The 18,928-nt window shown below is 31.9% G+C and overlaps 1 protein-coding gene across 1 annotated transcript in view; it reads right to left on the bottom strand.

Annotated features, from left to right (window-relative positions):
• LOC115886766 (adhesion G protein-coupled receptor B3-like) overlaps positions 1 to 17,197 on the bottom strand; it is a 170,664-nt gene extending 153,467 nt beyond the window's left edge. Inside the window, exon 1 of the mRNA XM_030906050.1 lies at positions 17,112 to 17,197. The gene's annotated coding sequence lies outside the window, so the exon portion shown is untranslated. The remainder of the gene's footprint in view (positions 1 to 17,111) is intronic.
• Between the last annotated feature and the right edge of the window lie 1,731 nt (positions 17,198 to 18,928).

Raw genomic sequence — 18,928 nt, 5'->3', positions numbered from 1 at the left:
CTCAGTAGGCTGAAGCTGAGAAACAATTCTGTGGGGAAAATGGGGAACCACCAGAACACCTTATCACTAAGTAAGCCGAGACGACGACCATTCGTGCCATGTACTTTGGTACGGCTGATGTCGAGGAAGGAGAGCTGGCCTCCTGCTGTGGCTGTGGAGCCGCCTCAGATACTGGCTTTTATTAAAGCCATGAGACTATGATGAGTTATAACTCGTTATAACTCAAGAAAGGGGAACACACAATAGATCTATAAGGTCGCGGTGATTAACTCCCCTCCTAAATATTCTACATTCTTCTACATGACTCTTCAGCACAACGTTAGACTGTTCAGCATAAGGTCAGGCTTTTCAGAATAACATATGGCTATTTTCAACTGCGTTGTAAACATAGACTTAAAATAAAATATAGACTGAGCATCTCATTCATAAATAGCTGGAACATGCGGTCAGACACTGTCTTGTTATTGTTGTGTTATTGTTTTAGGTTATAACGAGTGCGACACGAGCGATAGATAGGTTGTCTCTGTCGTAACGGTCGTTCCCTGACGACTCTGCCGAGAAACACAACACTGTCTTTCGTTTCTCAAGTACACCTGAACTCTCCGTATCATAGCCGGGTAATTTTTTTATTTTAATGAAGCTATAAGTAAATTAAAAATATATCGTATTTAAACGTTTTTATATTTTATTAAGATTTAGGACAGGTTTTTTACATAAAAGTTTAGAAAAAACGTCTTAGAGTCCGAAAAGGATAAACATAATAAAATACACGTTATAGAAGAAATTTTATAATCGAAATTACGTAATTTTTGAAATTAATAATAAATTATTAATTTTAGTCAAACATTTACAACCCCTAATATTAATCAAAACCGGATCTATTCCACAGATATAATAGAATCGGCGACAGGGAGAGAAAAAAAAATGATTGTTGTAATTTTTTTTCTAGTTAAGTGATGTCTTATTATGTAAATTAGAGAAAACATAAATCTGTTCCATTAAAGCAAGGAAGGTGATAGGAAGTGGATAAAATAAAAACTACATTTATTTAACTCGGTACTGTCTTTATTATACCGGGTGCGGCTCAAAAGTGGCTCATCCCCATAATTTTTTTATATTTTCAAATAAAAAAACAAGATTTAGTATGTTAGTATATGAAATAAATTAGGATTGATTGACGCATTCAATTGTTTTTGGTCACTTCCTGTGTCACCGGAAATGACTATAACTTTTAATTTTTAAACGGCACCCTCGGTATATTTCTACTTTATTCGATAGAAAATGACACTCTGAATAGAATGAAATATCATATGTCAACTTTTGACATTTTCGCATATGGTTTAATTGTAATTGTAACACGCGGTTCATAACGACAATTTGACTCGAAATACCAAGTGTGTGGTATCAATATATTCATAAAAAAATGCTTTTTCCAAATATGCTAATGAGTCACCCTTGTCCATTTGAAAAAATTGACATATGCACGATTAAAAATACGGTTTGTACATCTTTAACCGGCCTAGACAAGACACGAAACCCATTAGACGATCAAAAATATTTTCCAAGGCTCCTTGATTAAAACTTAGTGTTTTTAACAACACCATGACACCCTGGATTGAAATTTAAAAATACGATTTGTTTTAAGCGACAATGTCAAAAGTTGACATATGATATGTCATTCTATTCAGAGTGTCATTTTTTATCGAATAAAGTAGCAATACACCGAGGGTGCCTTTAAAAAATCAAAAATGTAATCATTTCGGTGAAACAGGAAGAGACCAAAAACAATTGAATATGTCAATAAATCCTAGTTTATGTCATCATATCAACATATTAAAATCAGTTTTATTCGAAAATAAAAATAGGTGAGCCACTTTTGACCCGGTATATTAAAAAATATTGTTTCATAATCGTAATATCATTTTAAAATTTGTACGTTATTTTGATTCCGAACTCTTAGAATAAACCGGAATATATTTTTAATAAAAACATTATTACTATTAACAGGGTTATAATTATGATTGTTACAATGTAAGTAAGTAACAATGTCGTAAGAGAAAAATTCAGATTTTACCAAAAATATTATCTGAACAGCTCGTTCACTTCTAACGGTAAATTGAGCTACCGGTCGAAAGGTCGTTTCAAGACCTTAAATGGATTATTTGTCAATTTGCAAATTTGGCACCGGATACTATTTTATAGTTTCGAAAGAAAAGTCAACAAATAAACACTCTGGAAAGGAAGTCAATGTTAAGAATGCCGGGGACATAGCGGCAACAGCCGGGCACATCGCGACGCACCACAAGGTAATAAATGAATGAATAGGTTCCCCGTTCCATCGGTGTTGTCATATTGTAAAGAAGCATCCTTTAAACAGACCGATACTTCAGTAGTATGAGGAGTTTAATACATCTATGGAATACCAAAACCTACTTTATTAAACCGTAGTATTAATATCCGTCATACGTATAACAAGAAAAAAATTGAGCGATTTAAGACGCATAACAGATGATAGGTGCCTCGGTCGACGTGCCAGAAGTAAACGTACAAAATAACAGCTGATCGCGTTGAGATGTAAATAGTGTAGTCTCATTTTATTTTAAGTCTGAATGGTTAACAACCGATGTTTTCAGGTATTTTCAATTGTTTTGTCTCGAAAGCTTTCTGATTTCGAATTACCTGGAACATTTTATCGTACCACTCTATTTGTCGTCTCTTATGCCTAGAATATTCTGTTTTATAGATTTAAACCGCCGTTTCGTCTATGACATATTTTAGATCATGACCACGTATATATGTAGCACAATATTGCTTGAATGTTTCATTAAGTGGCATTTTAGATTTGAAGCCGATTGAGTTTTGACGTTAACTTCATTCTTATGCTGATTTTGTAGTGGAAATCCCAATACGAATTGCTGTTCAAATATAGCAGTGTTTGCTGTTATTATTAAAACGCCTGTTCATCAGTTGTAGCATTACCAGTTAACAGTTTACCTTTGAACCCACTTTATTTTATATTGCTGTATTTATTGTGACTAATGACAATACGACAGATCATCAGCGCATTCTATGCCATGATTATTCATCCAATCCTTTGTTTAGCGTTGTGTTGGTTAAAGGAAAGTTTTCATATTTGTTATTAAATAAAATTGCTTCAATATTTTCACAAAGAATGTCATCATTTCCATTTCATTTATTGTGCCGGTTGACGAACTTTCAAAAATTATCAAACGAGTCCATTATTTCTTCGGTCAAATATTGAATGGCAATGACATTTTCGACGACACCATGACGATCCTGCGCTATGGCAACGAGTTTGACTCTATTTTTAGAATACGGTTGGCATATTTTTGTCAATTCTTTTTTTGAATCGGTTGTCGCAACAAATGGATTTATGCTTTTAACTCGCCGTAAAGCAAGTTACTATCATGACTGGCCTGTCATGAAGTTAAGAGTTTATGCGTATCTTTATACATAAATCAACGGGTAGTTACTACGAGGGCGAAGTTTCTGTCCAATACCAGTTCGAGGTTGCCAATCTCTTAGAGTTCGCATGACAGATAATTTTATTCGTATTCGAATTCTACTAATATTCAACGAATATGTACAATACATTTGCATATTTTTGCTACGGCCGTTATGCGAAGGCTGCGTCAGGTTCCATATATCTCAGTCGAAATAAACAACTGCATGAGTTGCAGATACGTAAACATTGCCAGGCCTCAACACACTATTATGAGAATCCCCCACCCAATGCCCGTACCAAAAATAAAAAAAAAATAAAATCAAAATATTGTAGTCAAAACATGTTTTTTCTGTTTGGCAAAGTGCTATTGCAGTACCTAAACAATGTCGATCATTTGTCATTTTGGCTACAATGGGTCGAGGCCTTTCAGCGAATCATCATCTCGGCGATAAGTCGAAAGACCGTATTTTCATAATATTGGCAATTCATTTGTAGGTACTTCGTGTTTCAGAAAATGATCTATTGTCAGGTTGTTTTATTACCATTAGTTTGAGCGGTAATTCAGTCGACGATTATAGTATCCAGTTTCTTGATTTCTGGGAATATCTCAGTTGGTCCATGATAGATCAACAGCTGCTCGGCATTTCATCATCTGTATTTAAGTCAATATTTGAGCAGATCGTCCTTGACACCAGCATATATTGGCGTCAGATAAACATAGCCGATTCTTTGCTTCATTGCTTTGTTAGCGGCACTACCTGTAAAAAATTGTGTTATGTGCGTTTTCGAGCAGGTGGAAGTTTTATCAGCCTCCAAAGTCATATCTCAGTTGCGCTTAACCTCAGTTCATTGCCTGTCATTGCCGACAACCTGATAGATTAACAAATTCGATAGTCATGACATAGCAGAGCAGAGTTCAGAAAGACAAAGCTGCAGCCATTTTCCGTTCCGAGTATTTTTAACAAAAGTTTTAAATATCTCAGCACTGTTCATATCAAATCATTTTTTGCAGCAATTATAGCATAAGCGCAAAGCGAATTACCCTTGCATGATGAGCCTGGAGAAGAGGTCAATCTTTGAATACGTCCGCCGCGCAGCCGCCGAAGTATCATTTGAAAGATCACCACCTGACAATTGTCCGACGCCCGACGTGACGACGATGATGTTTTGCTTTAATTTGGTATTGTAGGTACGCAGTTTTTACTTATTGAATTGCTGCCTTACTTAGTTGCGGTGTTGGCGTCATTTATTTTCAAAGCTTTCACGACGATTTAGTTATTTTACTTCATATTTTTATTTGTTAGATCATGGTTAGACAATTTGTTCAAAAGTGGCAGCAGTTCGTCGTATTAACTTTGAAATGCCATATCATCAGAATGGTGGTTCAAAGCAGTACAATCAACAGTTATTGTAGAAAATTAGTCGGTTCACAAGATGTTAAGTTAGTTTTGCGATAAGCACTCTGAAATAGTCATTCATACATAGGCATTTAAGCCTGCGTTCACTTTCGTCCCGCGTGAATTGTTGTTTCTGAAATGCCTATTTTGACTGTGGTAATAGGTATATATTTTTTCATTACGCAAGGGCTTCGATAGAGACAGAAAAAGCAGATGACTTCCACGACAGCTCGGCCTCAGTGAATTTCATTTTCGACTCCACGAGGTTCTCGCGTTATTTCTTCAATTCACGAGGAAGATTGCTCAATAAATCACCGAAATCCATTTATCTTTTTGGCAAAGACAAGCCCAGAGACCGTCAGAAACATTCTTCTTTTCAGGTTGCTAGTCAGGTTAGCCTGAGTTTGCTTGTTGTTACTGGGGAGCAGAATGATTCTGGTCCGTAGCGGAGTGTTTGTTCCTTTTCGTTGCCATCGTTTCTTTTTTCATTACCTCTGAGCTATTCAGCATAGGTTATTTTTTTTCTCCAAATCATAGTTTGAACAAACCAAAATGCTTAACTTTATACATATATATAAAGAAGATACATTTATTTATATATATATATATATATATATACATATATACATATATATATATATATATATATATATATATATATATATATATATATATATATATATATATATATATATATATATATATATATATATATATATATATATATATATATATATATATATATATAAAAGTTAAGCATTTAGTTTTTTGTTCAAGCTGAACAAATTTGGAAAAAAAATAAAGTCCTCCTATTCTGGATGCCAGACCACCAAGAGATAGAAGGTAATGAAAAAGCAAACGATGTAGCAAGAAAAGGAACAAACACTCCACTAACTGGACCAGAATCATTCTGCTTCCCAAGTAGTAACCAACTTAAAGCAAAACTCAAGAACCTGTCTCCATTTGTAACCTAGAATAAGAATGCTCTGACGGTCTAAGACGCTCGAAGAAATTTCTCGTGACTTACTACTGACAAAAATTAAATATTTTCCTTGATTTAAGTAAGAACAATCTTCGGATTGTCACAGGACACTGTCTCTTCAACAAACACCTCGGTAGATTGAAGCTATTGAAGAAATAACGGCGAATGCAGATTCTGTCGGGAAAATGGGGAAACACTGAAGAAGCACGAATACATTTCGTATGGAAGTCATCTGCTTTTTTTCTGTCATCGTCTATCGAAATCTTGCATGTGAAAAAAAAAAATAGAGTACCTATTACCACAGTCAAAATAGACATTTCAATTAACAATAATTCGCATAGAGCTGAAAATTGGTACAGGTCTTAAATACACTATTATAAATGATATGAATGATTCAAGTGCTATCGCAAAAGTACCTTCTTAGCATCTTGTAGACCATTAAATTTTCTACAATAATGGTTATTGTACTTTTTTCTTACGAACCACCATTCCTGAGATATGGCGATTTCAAAAGTTAATACGATAACGGACCTTTTGACACTTTTTAGACAAATTTAATCTAACCATGATCTAACCTTAATAAAAATATAAGTAAAATAGCAAAATCGTCATGGAAACGAAAATATAAAATGACACCAACGTATATCCGATAAGGGGAGGCATGAAAATGCAATAAATTTAAAAACTGCGTTATTTTCTAACCAATCAAAGTCTTTAAATTCTACCAATAAAATTAATATCGTATCAACGTATCGTCGGACAACGGATGCATGAAAATCAAGCTTTATAGTAAAACGGATTATTGTTGATTTTGGGAGAAATGATACTTCAACAGTAATGTCTGCGCAGACGTATTCAAAAAGATTGACTCTTCTCCACAACTCATCATCACAAGTGGAATTCGCTTGCCTCTTGCTATATATGGTGCTGCAAAAAAAATTGATTCTATAGACAAGTATAGATATTTAAATTTTGTTAAAAATACTCGGAACAATAAAATGGTACAACTTTCTTGTCTTCCTCCAACATCTGCTTCTGCCTGTCAATACTTATATCGTGTATACTATCAAGTCCAATTGTGGCTAGGTAATCAACTGAACCCAGAAAACTGGGGTTGGAAATTTATAGATAATACTTTGGAGCTGATTAAAACTTTACTTCCACCTGCTCCAGAAAACTACTTACATAACACAATTTTTTGCAATTGGGTTAAACAAAAAGGGTTGTAGCGCAAACTGTGGTTGTAAAAGAGTCGGATTGTTTTGTACACCAATATGTACTAATTGTCAAGGACAGTCTTGCTCCAATATTGACTTAAATACAGATGAGGATTTTGATATGCAGACAACTGATGCATCTATCATAGATGGATTTCCAGATATTCCGCAAGAAGATGAGAAAGAAGAAAGCGAAGAAGACATTACTGTTGAAGTATCATTTGAAGATTACCACTCAGATTAAAATTCTCCCAAAATCAAAAATAAACCGTTCGACTATAATCATTACCAAGAGCACCGTTTTTTAAAATTAATAGTATAATGTGTAATAAAACTTAACCACAATAGATCGTGGACTAGGCCTACAGGGGAAACCACGTTAAAAAAAACGCGCCAAGTACACTACCTCACAAATGGTGCGGAAATGTGTGCATATTATGAAAAATACGAGTCTTTCGACTTTTGAAATCGCCATATATCAGGAATGGTGGTTCGTAAGAAAAAGTATAAGAATCATTATTGTAGAAAATGTAATGGTCGACAACATTTGTTTAAGGTACTTTTGCAATAGCGCTTGCCGTTAAGGAGAAAAAAGCAAAAAAAACATATTTTTGACTTTTGACCTTGAATATTTTTTTTTTTATTTTAGCAGACGTGGGTGGGGATTTTTCAGATATCATTTATAATAGTGTATTTAAGGCCTGTATCAATTTTCAGGTCTATGCGAATTATTGTTATTTAACCCCCTTTTCCTTGTTTATTTTGACTGGGGTATATAGTAGCCTGGCAAAAAACACTCCCACCAGCAGCGTTAATACAAAAAATATACCGGAAGATTAATAAATGTAACATTTGTGTCGTTGAGGGGACAAAATATACTAAATTCAGTACGAATTAAAATTATCTATGTACCACGGGAACTATAAAGTGTTAATAACCTCGGACTAATTATTGGACAGAAGCTTTGCCCTCGGTAATTAATACCCATTGATTTATGTATAAGATACATAAATAACTATTTTTTCATGAGCATAATTTATAATCATGATAGAATAGTACTACAGCAGGGTAGTTTAAAGCATAAATCTACATTTGTTGCAGCTTTCATAACAATTTACAACCGATTCTAAAAGAGAAACGTAAAAATGAAATAAACTCTTCCAAAATGGGGATCGTAAAATTTAATTGGCCATAAAATAGAGTCAAATAACCCGCCAAATTCGAAATTTACTGCCAAAAGGGCTCCGGCCTGTCCTTGTGTCATGTCTCGTTGGTTGTATCGCCGGAAATGCATTTTTCCTTGTGTGCGATTTCAAAACTAGTAATTGCCATCAATATTTATTCGAAGAAAACAATGAATAATATAATGGACTGTTTGAATATTTTAGATACAAAGTTCGTGTAACAATAGTTGAAATAAAATACAGAAATGATATTTATTTCTTTTGTGAGAAATATTGAGGCAATTTAATATTTAATAACAAATATAAGAAAACTTCCTTAACTAGACTAGACAAACAAAGGATTGAAAAATAGATGGAGAATATTCAGCCATCTAAAATTCGATGATATAGTCGTAATTGTCATTAGTCACAATAAATACAACTAATATAAAATAAAGTGGGTTTCCTCAAAATGTATTTAGCAAAACTGAAGTAATGTACAAACAAACTGGTAGACAGAAAGACATTTTAATAATAACACACTATATATAGTAGAAGTATATATATTTGGAACAACAAATTCATGCATATCTTTTAGATTTTACCACCAAAATCAAATTGATAATTGTTAGTATGGAAGAAATCCCAATCAACTTCAAATCTAAATGCCACTTTATCTTAAAGAAGAAAAACATTCAAAACAATGTGTACTACATATATATATACATGTAGTCATGATCTAAACATAAGAAATCTGTCAAAACATATGTCAAGGAAATTGCAGGTTGCAAAATCTATAAACGAAATATTCTCGTAGGCATAACAGAGAAAAGCAGTAAAAATAGAGGGATACGACAAAATACCCAGGTAATAAATTTCATTCACAAAATCAAAGCTTTCAAAGACAAATAATTGAAAATAACCTGAAAATGGCTTTTATCAGGTTTACAACCATAGATCTAAAATAAAATAGACTACACTATTTACATCTCAACGCGGTCAAACAATATTTTTTGTACACATGTTTACTTCTGGGTACAGTCGACCGAGCCTTTGTCATCCAGCCTATGTTGTCACGTCTTTAATATTATCAATATTTTTTCTTGTTATACACATATATTGACATTAATACTACAGTTTAATAAAGTAGGTTTAGTATTCCATAGATGTATTAAATAGTCCTCATACTACTAAATTATAAGTCGGATACTGCTTAAAAAAAGGATAAGTTCTTTACAAGGACAACAATTGATTAGAGGCGAGGAGCCTATTCATTCATTTATTACCTTGTAGTACGCGTCGCACGTGTGTGAAAGCTTTGTTGCCGCTATGTCCCCAAAGGGCTGTATTAACGCATTTTCTTAGCTTGTAGTCCTTAGTGTTTATTTTATTGACTTTTTTCTTTTCAAGAACTATAAAATATGGTTCGCCAGTGCCAAATTTGTAAGCAGAAATTTGACTTAAATATTTAAGTCTTGAAACGCCTTTCGGGACCGGTAGGCAACTCAATTTACCCATTAGGAGTCAGTGGCGTTGTTGTAGAAAGGCGCCATTTAGATAATATTTTAGTAAAATGTAAAATCTGAATTTTTCTCTTACATTACATTATTTACTTACTTACATTGTAACAAAATCATAATTATAACCCTGTTAATAATTAATAATGCTTTTATTAAAAATATATTCCGTTTATTCTTTAAAATTATCTTCAGAATTCCAAAATAACATACAAGAATTTTAAAATGATATTACATTATGAAACAATATTTTTTAATATACCGGGTCATCTCAAAAGTGGCTCACCCCCTATAACTTTTTTATTTTTTCAGATAAAAAAACAGATTTGTATGTTAGTAGGTATATGACATAAACAGAATCTGCATTCGCCGTTATTTCTTCAATAGCTTCAATCTACCGAGGTGTTTGTTGAAGAGACAGTGTCCTGTGACAATCCGAAGATTGTTCTTACTTAAATCAAGGAAAATATTTAATTTTGCTGCAGTAAGTCATCACGAGAAATTTCGAGCGTCTTAGACCGTCAGGAGCATTCTTATTCTAGGTTACAAATGGAGACAGGTTCTTGAGTTTTGCTTTAAGTTGGAGCTACTACTTGGGAAGCTAGAATGATTCTGGTCCACTTAGTGGATTTGTTCCTTTTCTTGTTACATCGTTTGCTTTTTTCATTACCTTCTATCTCTTGGTGGTCTGGCATCCAGAATAGAGGACTTTATTTTTTTCCAAATTTGTTCAGCTTTGAACAAACTAAATGCTTAACTTTTATATATATATATATATATATATATATATAGTTATATATATATATATATATATATATATATATATATATATATATATATATGTATATATATATATATATATATATATATATATATATATATATATATATATAAAAAGTTAAGCATTTAGTTTTATATATATATATATATATATATATGTTATATATAGCAGTATATATATATATATATATATATACATATATATATATATATATATATATATATATATATATATATATATATATATATATATATATATATATATTATATATATATATAAAAGTTAAGCATTTAGTTTTTTCTGTAGAGATAATCATATTCGGCTTACTTGGTAGAATTTATAAAGCTGTCTCTGCATATCGTCCTCTGTCTCCGCGATAATGGCAGCATCATCAGCGTAACATACCACGTTCTGTTGTATCCCATTCGATAACCGATATTCATCGAGGTCACCTTTTCTATGATGATGTCCATTAAAAGAATACATAAGAAGGGGCTAAGACTCTCTCCTTGTCTAATGCCTTTTGGTGTTGGTTAGTCTTCTGTTGCAAAAATGCAGTGCCAACTATTTCAATTATTGTATATTATTTATGTAAAAATACACCAAATAAATACACTTAAACTGAAGAATAAAAGTTATAAAATTATAAACTTGAGAACATGATATTAAAATTTTCTAAGTAATGAATATTAGACTTTCGGAACTCTACCTGCTATAAAAGTTTTTCCTAATTCGAAAACTTTGCGAAACGAACATTGAAAATATACTATATTTCAAATAAACTATTCAATTTTAAGGTTTCCCTCGAGCTTAAAATCTCTTTAGACGTTTCCAGTTCCCAAACCCAATTTCCCTCAAATTCGTTCGTTCGTACGAAATTCCAGCAGCATGTACATACAGTTATATTCTAAATGAAAAGGATTCTTACGTATCGATCGCGGAAGTCTTACATGGCAAACAGCAACTAGTTCAGTTTTGATGTTAAAAGTTGTAAAGTTGGCAATATGAACCCGACGTTATGTTAGAAAATGTTGTCGAACATTTTTGAAATATATTTAATCAGGATTTTACATAATCTATTTATGTCAAATAACTACTTAGTTTTCAACTTACCAACTAAAGAACTAAAAACTGGAAAAACAGACAGGGGAACTGTCATAGTTAGGCGTATATCCAAGGACCTAATTCTAAACTATAGTAATGGGCATTACGATTCTTTTTAGTGAATCGAATCACACGATTCAATTTTTCACATTGAATCGATTCTTACGATTCGTTCATTTGAACGAACCACATGCACAATTTACGTTTCATAAAAACAAGAATCGGAACTGGCACTACCGGCGATAATTTTCAAAATAAGGTTTCCAAATAATAAGGTCCAAACTGTTTTCCGGAAACTTCTGCAGCATAATCTGCAGATAAAAATAAGTAAAAAATATGCTGCCGAAGTTTCCGGAATACAGTTCGGACCACCCTGTATAACTATATTATAAACTCGCCTTTAAGCATCGTACAACTACGCTTGTTACTGGGCCACATTCAAATAACCCGCCGAAATTTAACGCCCGAACAATCCTCTGCGTTACCCTTGTGACGTCACACCGCCTGGCAAAGTTTAGGCCACGCCTCGCTTGGCACAATTAAATTCGGCATGCGGCAATCGCGAGCGTGTGTGCGGTTGCCTACTTCCTTCCTTGTGCTGTGGCAGAGGGCAAGTAATTTGCAGTTAAGGCCGGTATACAAACAGGGTCTGCAAAGTGGAGGAAGGATAGTGTTGGAGTAAAAACTTAATAGTCGGATGCATGACTTGGCCATGTATGATTCAAGTTTTCTCGGTGATGAATAAATACACAGAGATGCAAAAAAAACGCAACGGAAAAATTGTTGGTCTAGTTTAAAATGTTATATATTTAATTTTAATCCTATTTCCTTAATTTTTTTTAGCAATCTGTATATAAATATATCAACTTTAAGTCGTAAACTCAGTTTAATATAAACTTTAGTAGTTGAATTATTATACAGTGTGTCAATTTTAAAACTTTCCACCCTTAATATCTTTCTTAAAGTTCTTGCAGTTAAAAATATGAACAATCGGAAAGACACGTCAATTTTATTTGTAAGGGGAACACTTTAAATTAATATTTTTAGTCTTTTTCTTTTAGGCCCCTAGGAGGGGTAGATGTCACCCTTACAATCTTAAATGGCAATGGGGGTCAAGTGGCACATCCTTTTAAAAGGCGTTTAATTCTCTTTTTAGTGGTATCGTACTTTGTTGCTTTTTGTCCAGAGGTTTCCGAATAATCGCGTTTCAAAGTTGCAGAAACAATTAAACATGGTTTAATTGTTTCTGCAATTAAACGATTTTTGTTTTCAGGCTAGTGTTTACATAAAAATGATTGCAATGGATCTCCTTGTAGTACAAATGATTAGAAGATTAGGTGGCAACATGGACGTAGCCATTACATTTTTCTAGGGGGGTCAAAATACTAATAAACAGAAAATAGCAAAAACATTAACATTTCTTTTCTCAAATTTGAATGAGTGACAACCTCTAATCAGTTTTTCGTAAGGATTTGTTAACATTCCAGCAGGATGGTGCTCCACATCATTATTTTCTTCCTGCCCGACAGTGGTTAAACGAGAGACTTCCGGGTACATGGATTGGCAGAAGGGGACCAGTTGAATGGCCTCCAAGATCACCGGATTTAATACCCTTAGACTTCTTTCTTTAGGGACATCTTAAATCCATTGTTAAAAAACACAACCTACTGATATTGATAATTTTAGCAGAGTGCATTATTTTTTGGTCAGAACCATGTCTCCTGAATATTTGTTTTTTTGACTAATGTCAACACATGCATTGGTTAATTTGCAAGAGCAAAATGAACTTGCCACAAATATTTTGCAATTTTTTCAATTATCGTTACTTTTTGATACCATTCTTCATAATGACGATGTGGCTTTGGTGAATTGTGTACAATTGAATATGGTTCTTATTGTCGAAGATTGTGCAAGTCATTGGTCTTGTTAAGATGGCCGAAATTATGAATATTTGTTTGTTCTTTGAAGAAGAATGGGAAAACATAACACAATATATTTGCAGCCTCATTAACTGTACGAACCGACGGCGACGTCTACACTACAGATTTGTTTGTACACTTAGTTATTACATTTATTTTTTAATATCCTTAGTTTTGTTAGTGTTAATAATATTTATTAAAATCAAACCTGTATCTTTACTTTTTAATGTTTTTAAATTTTAATATATCTAGAGTTCTAATCAGTGTCGATATGACATTATGACAATAGTCACCAAAGTCACCTAGTGATATTAAAAATAACATCAAAAAAGTAAGGATAGTTGAAAAAATTGCAAATTGTTGGTGGCAAGTTGATTTCGCTCTTAAAAATTTACCAAGGATGTGTTGACATGAGTTAAAAAAGAAAATGTTCGGCAGACATGGTTTCGATCGAAAAATAATGTTTTAAAGTAACTCACGAAATTATTGCACAGGGCGTTTTAAAGTAAGGAAAAAAGTATCCCTTCAATTAACCATTTATAGTAAACCAAATGCCAAAGTTGATAAAAAACTGAGTTTATGAATTAAAGTTGATAGCTTTATACACAGATTGCTGAAAAATTCATGAAAATAGGGCTAAAAGCTATGGCTAAAAGTGACAAAAATATAACACTTTAAACTTGATGAAAAAAAATTTCGTTGCGTTTTTTTTGCGTCTGAGTGTATTTGGAGATTTATTACAATTTTTTTGATAGAGTTAATAGAGCGAAAAATGATATTTTTTTCTTTTACTTCTTCTGTTAATGCTGAAATTTCCCTTAGAATATATTACACTCTCTTGAGATACGTTAGGTAATTATATTTTAGTGTTACCTATTATATTTAATTAGTTTAAAAGCAACAGAGTATTTATCAATGTTAATATTACTTTACATATGGTTATATCTTTATTCTAGATCAATATTAACTTAACCTATGACTAGCCAAGAGAAACATAATAACAGTTTCACAAATTAATTTCCGCAGTCACCACTATTACCTTAATATACACATTTGCGTTTGCCAATCAAATTGAGTAAGATAAATACCATATATGTGTTAGTGTTTGTTATTAAACTGACCAATGTCAATTGGTTATACTGGATTGGTTATAGCGTTGAAGCCCAATTTATACCATGTGCAATAAGAATTAGCAATAATTTTTGATATTGATTTTAAATTTCATCAAGATGGCTAAAAATTGCTTTACTTAATGTAAAAATAAAAATAAAACATATTTTCAAGTAAACTTTTTCAAAATTCTACCAACAAACAGGTTCTTCAGGCATTTATTTTTTTAAATGTAAAATCACTGATAAATAATAGTAATGAATGCAACTGCGTAAATTTCATTATGTCTTATACATACAGGGTACGGCAATAGTGCGTCGGGCATCTGTAGCTCCTAGAATAAAAACATTGAATATTTTGTTGTTTAAGTGCAAATCTAAAGTATGTACAAGGATGTATTTCAGAAAAATATTTTAACATTTATAGGGTGGCCTAAAAAAGTGTGAGTGGATCGAGATGATTTTTTTTAAATGGAACACCGTGTATGTTATTGCATTTTGGCTTCTTTTCAGATCACTTTACATAATCCTAAGATATAAGTAAATAGATTTCGATAGTTTCAATGATATTAATAAATAAATCAAAAATATATATTGTTCAGCCTTCCTCAAAAGAATTATTAAAAATACAAGAGCTGTCCTGAAATCAAAACTATATTAGATATTTACTTTAGTTGGTATGTACTTACTTTGCTATAAATATTGTAATTCTAAATTATACAGGATGTTCAAAATTCTACGCCAAACTTTTCAAAATATAAAATAATTTTTATTCGTTTTTTTTAAATAGCACCGTTTTTTTATAAACACCCTGTATATTATTTTTCAGTAGATGGAGAATTCAAAATTGAACATTTTTTGCATTTAAAGTATCTCAAAATTTTTGACCGTTTCGCATATATTCGCTGTTTTATACTTATTTCATATGACATTTTCCACGGTAAATTTTTATCAAAGCCACCCAATGATTGCTCTCATATTTTACCGTTGAAAGAGCCATATGAAATAATACTGGGTGTATCTGTAAATTCATGGTTATGAATAATTTTGAAATACTTTCAATAAAAAAATAATATACCATTTAAAAAGACAAAGAAAATTTATTTTATATTTTAGAAGGTTTGGTGTAGAATTTTGAACACATTGTATGATTTAAGATTACGATATTTATAGCAAAGTAAGTATAGACCATCTAAAGTAAATATCCATTATAGTTTAGATTTCAGAATAATTTTTTTTAAGAACGACTGAAAAATAAATATTTTTTTTAAATTAAAATTCTACATATACAAATTAATAAAAATAAACATAATTTAACTTACTCCCAACTAACATAACTAAAAATTTTATCCTACAAAATTAAATATCTACATATACAAATTAAAATAATCATAATTCTTAACTAACATGACTAATACAAAAATAAAAAAAATGTATCCCTCAAAATACATTTGACTAATGTTTAAGTAAGTTTCTTTGAATTGTGCATTGAGGTATGATGTGATTATTGCCTTGTTTGATTTTTCTGTCAATTTCTGTCAATTCCCCTCACCTTATGATTTTAGTTTAGTTGTTTTAATTTTCAAATTGAGCTTACCATATTGTTATCTGTCATTGAACAATTATTGTGATAGAAATAACCTTTTAACCTTAAAAAAAATAACTTTTTTAATTTGTTTTGTGATCGTATTTTATAATTTTGACCTCTGTTTGATTATTGGAATTTCCTATTATTCTGATTGTAATTGTTTCAGCTTTCTGGGTCTGATGATGGGAATTGTTTAAGTCCCGAAACATGTCGCCCCCCTTGCTTTTTTTGAAGCATTTAAATTTAAATAAACATCTTAAAGATTGTGAGTTATTTGTCCCCTTACCCGCCTTCAGAGGTTTTACTTTGATAAATATTTTTTATTTATTTATTAATATCTCAGAAACTATCAAATTATATTTATTTATATCTTAGGATTATGTAAAGTGATTTAAAAGGAAGCCAAAAGTGCAATAATATACAGGGTGTTCCATTTAAAAAAGATAATTTCGATCCACTTACACTTTTTTGAACCACCCTATAGAAGAAAATATTTTCCTGAAATACATCCTAGTACGTACTTTAGGTTTACACTTACACAAAATTCCCAAGTTTTTTATTCTAGGAGCTACAGATGCCCGATACACTATTGCCGGACCCTGTATATTTTTAATATATTTTCAATCAAAAACTAGTGCCAATGTAAAATGTTACCTAAATCTCTAAATAAAAAACACGATGCGGACTTTATCTGTGTATAAAGAAGCTAGAGAAACAAAAAATAAGGCTAGGAATTTTTGGGATTCCTTCCCTAAGGGTGTTCTTCATTGAAGACGACCACCGAAAAAACCCTCGAAACATTCCCTTCGCATTCTTTGCCGTTATTTCCTTCAATTATCCCCTAATAGACGTAAAAAAACACCCTTACCTTTTAGGTTGGGCGTTGGATCTACGACGTTCTCGCAGGTATTTCCGGCAAAAAGTTTCGTGCAGTGACACTTCACAGCCGCGACGCCGAAGCTGGTTGAATTTTAATACCGCGCATATTTTTATAAAATACGTTTCTGATGGACTAGTTTAAGCCAATTAATTGTTAAAAATATCTTTCATACACAGTTGTACTTAGATATTTATGTCTGTTAGTTAGTTCAGCATAATAATACATATGATTGTTCAGCGTAACATCTGATTCTTCAGAACGTCACTGGACTTTTAGCATAGAATCTGACTCTTTTCATAAAACCTAACATTTCAGAACAATATCTGGCTTTTACGAACAACGACGGACTTTTCTTCATGAAGTATAAAGTTCGACACTTCAGCATACTGTGTACGATTCTTCAACACAACATCTAACTTTTTAGAACATTGCCGTACATTTGAGCATAAAATCTGACAGTTCAGCATAATACCTGGCACTTTAGAACAACGTTGGACTTTTCAGCATCAAGTTCTCTTTCGCAGGTATTCCGGCTCTTCACTATAATGTCTGATACTTTAATGCAATGAACCTTACTCTTTAATATAAAACCTGACCCTACCATAATGCATGACTCTTCAGCATAAAATTTGAATCTTTACTATAATCGAAGACACTTCAGCATATTTTATGAATCTTCAGAATAACCATCTGACTCATAATAATAATACATAAATCTTTACGCATGACTCTTAAGGATAAAGTATGACTTTTCAGCATATTGTATGACTTCAGAAAATATCCGGACTATTCAGCATAAAGTCTGACTCTTCATAATAAATTCTGACTCTTCACTATAATTTATGACACTTCAGCATATTGTAAACTCTTCAGCAAAAAGTTCAAGTTAAAGAGAATAAAAACTGACTTTTCACAATGTCAGACTTTTTAGCATTTCAGCAATAATGCATAAATCTTATTTGCTATAACGCATGAGTCTTAAAAATAAAGTCTGATTTTTCAGCATAAAGTATGGTTCTTTATGATTCTTCAGCATAACATCTGACTTTTCAGAAAAAAGTCGTACTTTTCAGCATAAAGTCTTACTCTTCAGTATAATATATTACTAATCATAATGACTGACTCTTTAGCACAACGTCTTTAGAAGGAAGTTTAAATGTTCAGCATGTGACTGTGACATGTCTCATCAACACAATGTTTGATTCTTCAGCTCAGTATGTTGCACAGTACTGCAGTCTCATTATTAATCCTATAATTAAATAATTATTTTCCGGACCTACCACGTGCTTAATATTTTAAAAGATTTTTTCATAATATATTTTCCTGATTTGTCAGTTACTTTCTATCTGTATATTTTAATTTAAAAGTTTTATTATATTGTATTTGTCATATTATATAATAATGCACGGTTGCATGCATAATGAGAGCAAAACTAAAAAAGGGGTCTCATGGTCATATAAATTATGATAGACTCAGTTTATACAGGGTGTCCCAGAAATAAGTGCAAATATTTTAACTGGTAGTATAATTCAACCCCAGAAACACGCCTATGGAGTTTTTTTCGCGAAAAAAAAATTTTGAAAATTCGAAATTTTTTGAAAATTTTTTTGGATTTTTTTTAGTTTTTAGTTAAAAAACATAATTTCTTGATAATATGGCAACATAGATATTATATTAAATTTACAAGAAAGAAAATCCAGTAAAGATCCAGTGGTTCTCAATATTTTAGCAAAAAATCATTTTTTTTAAATTTTCAAAGTAAAATAACTCCGTTATTTTGGACTTATTTGAGAAACGATAAAGAG

This window comes from Sitophilus oryzae, unplaced genomic scaffold (assembly GCF_002938485.1).
Source record: "Sitophilus oryzae breed Bouriz unplaced genomic scaffold, Soryzae_2.0 scaffold_496_pilon_pilon, whole genome shotgun sequence".
NCBI classification, from domain to species: domain Eukaryota; kingdom Metazoa; phylum Arthropoda; class Insecta; order Coleoptera; family Curculionidae; genus Sitophilus; species Sitophilus oryzae.
This window is presented reverse-complemented; position numbering and strand designations above follow the sequence as displayed.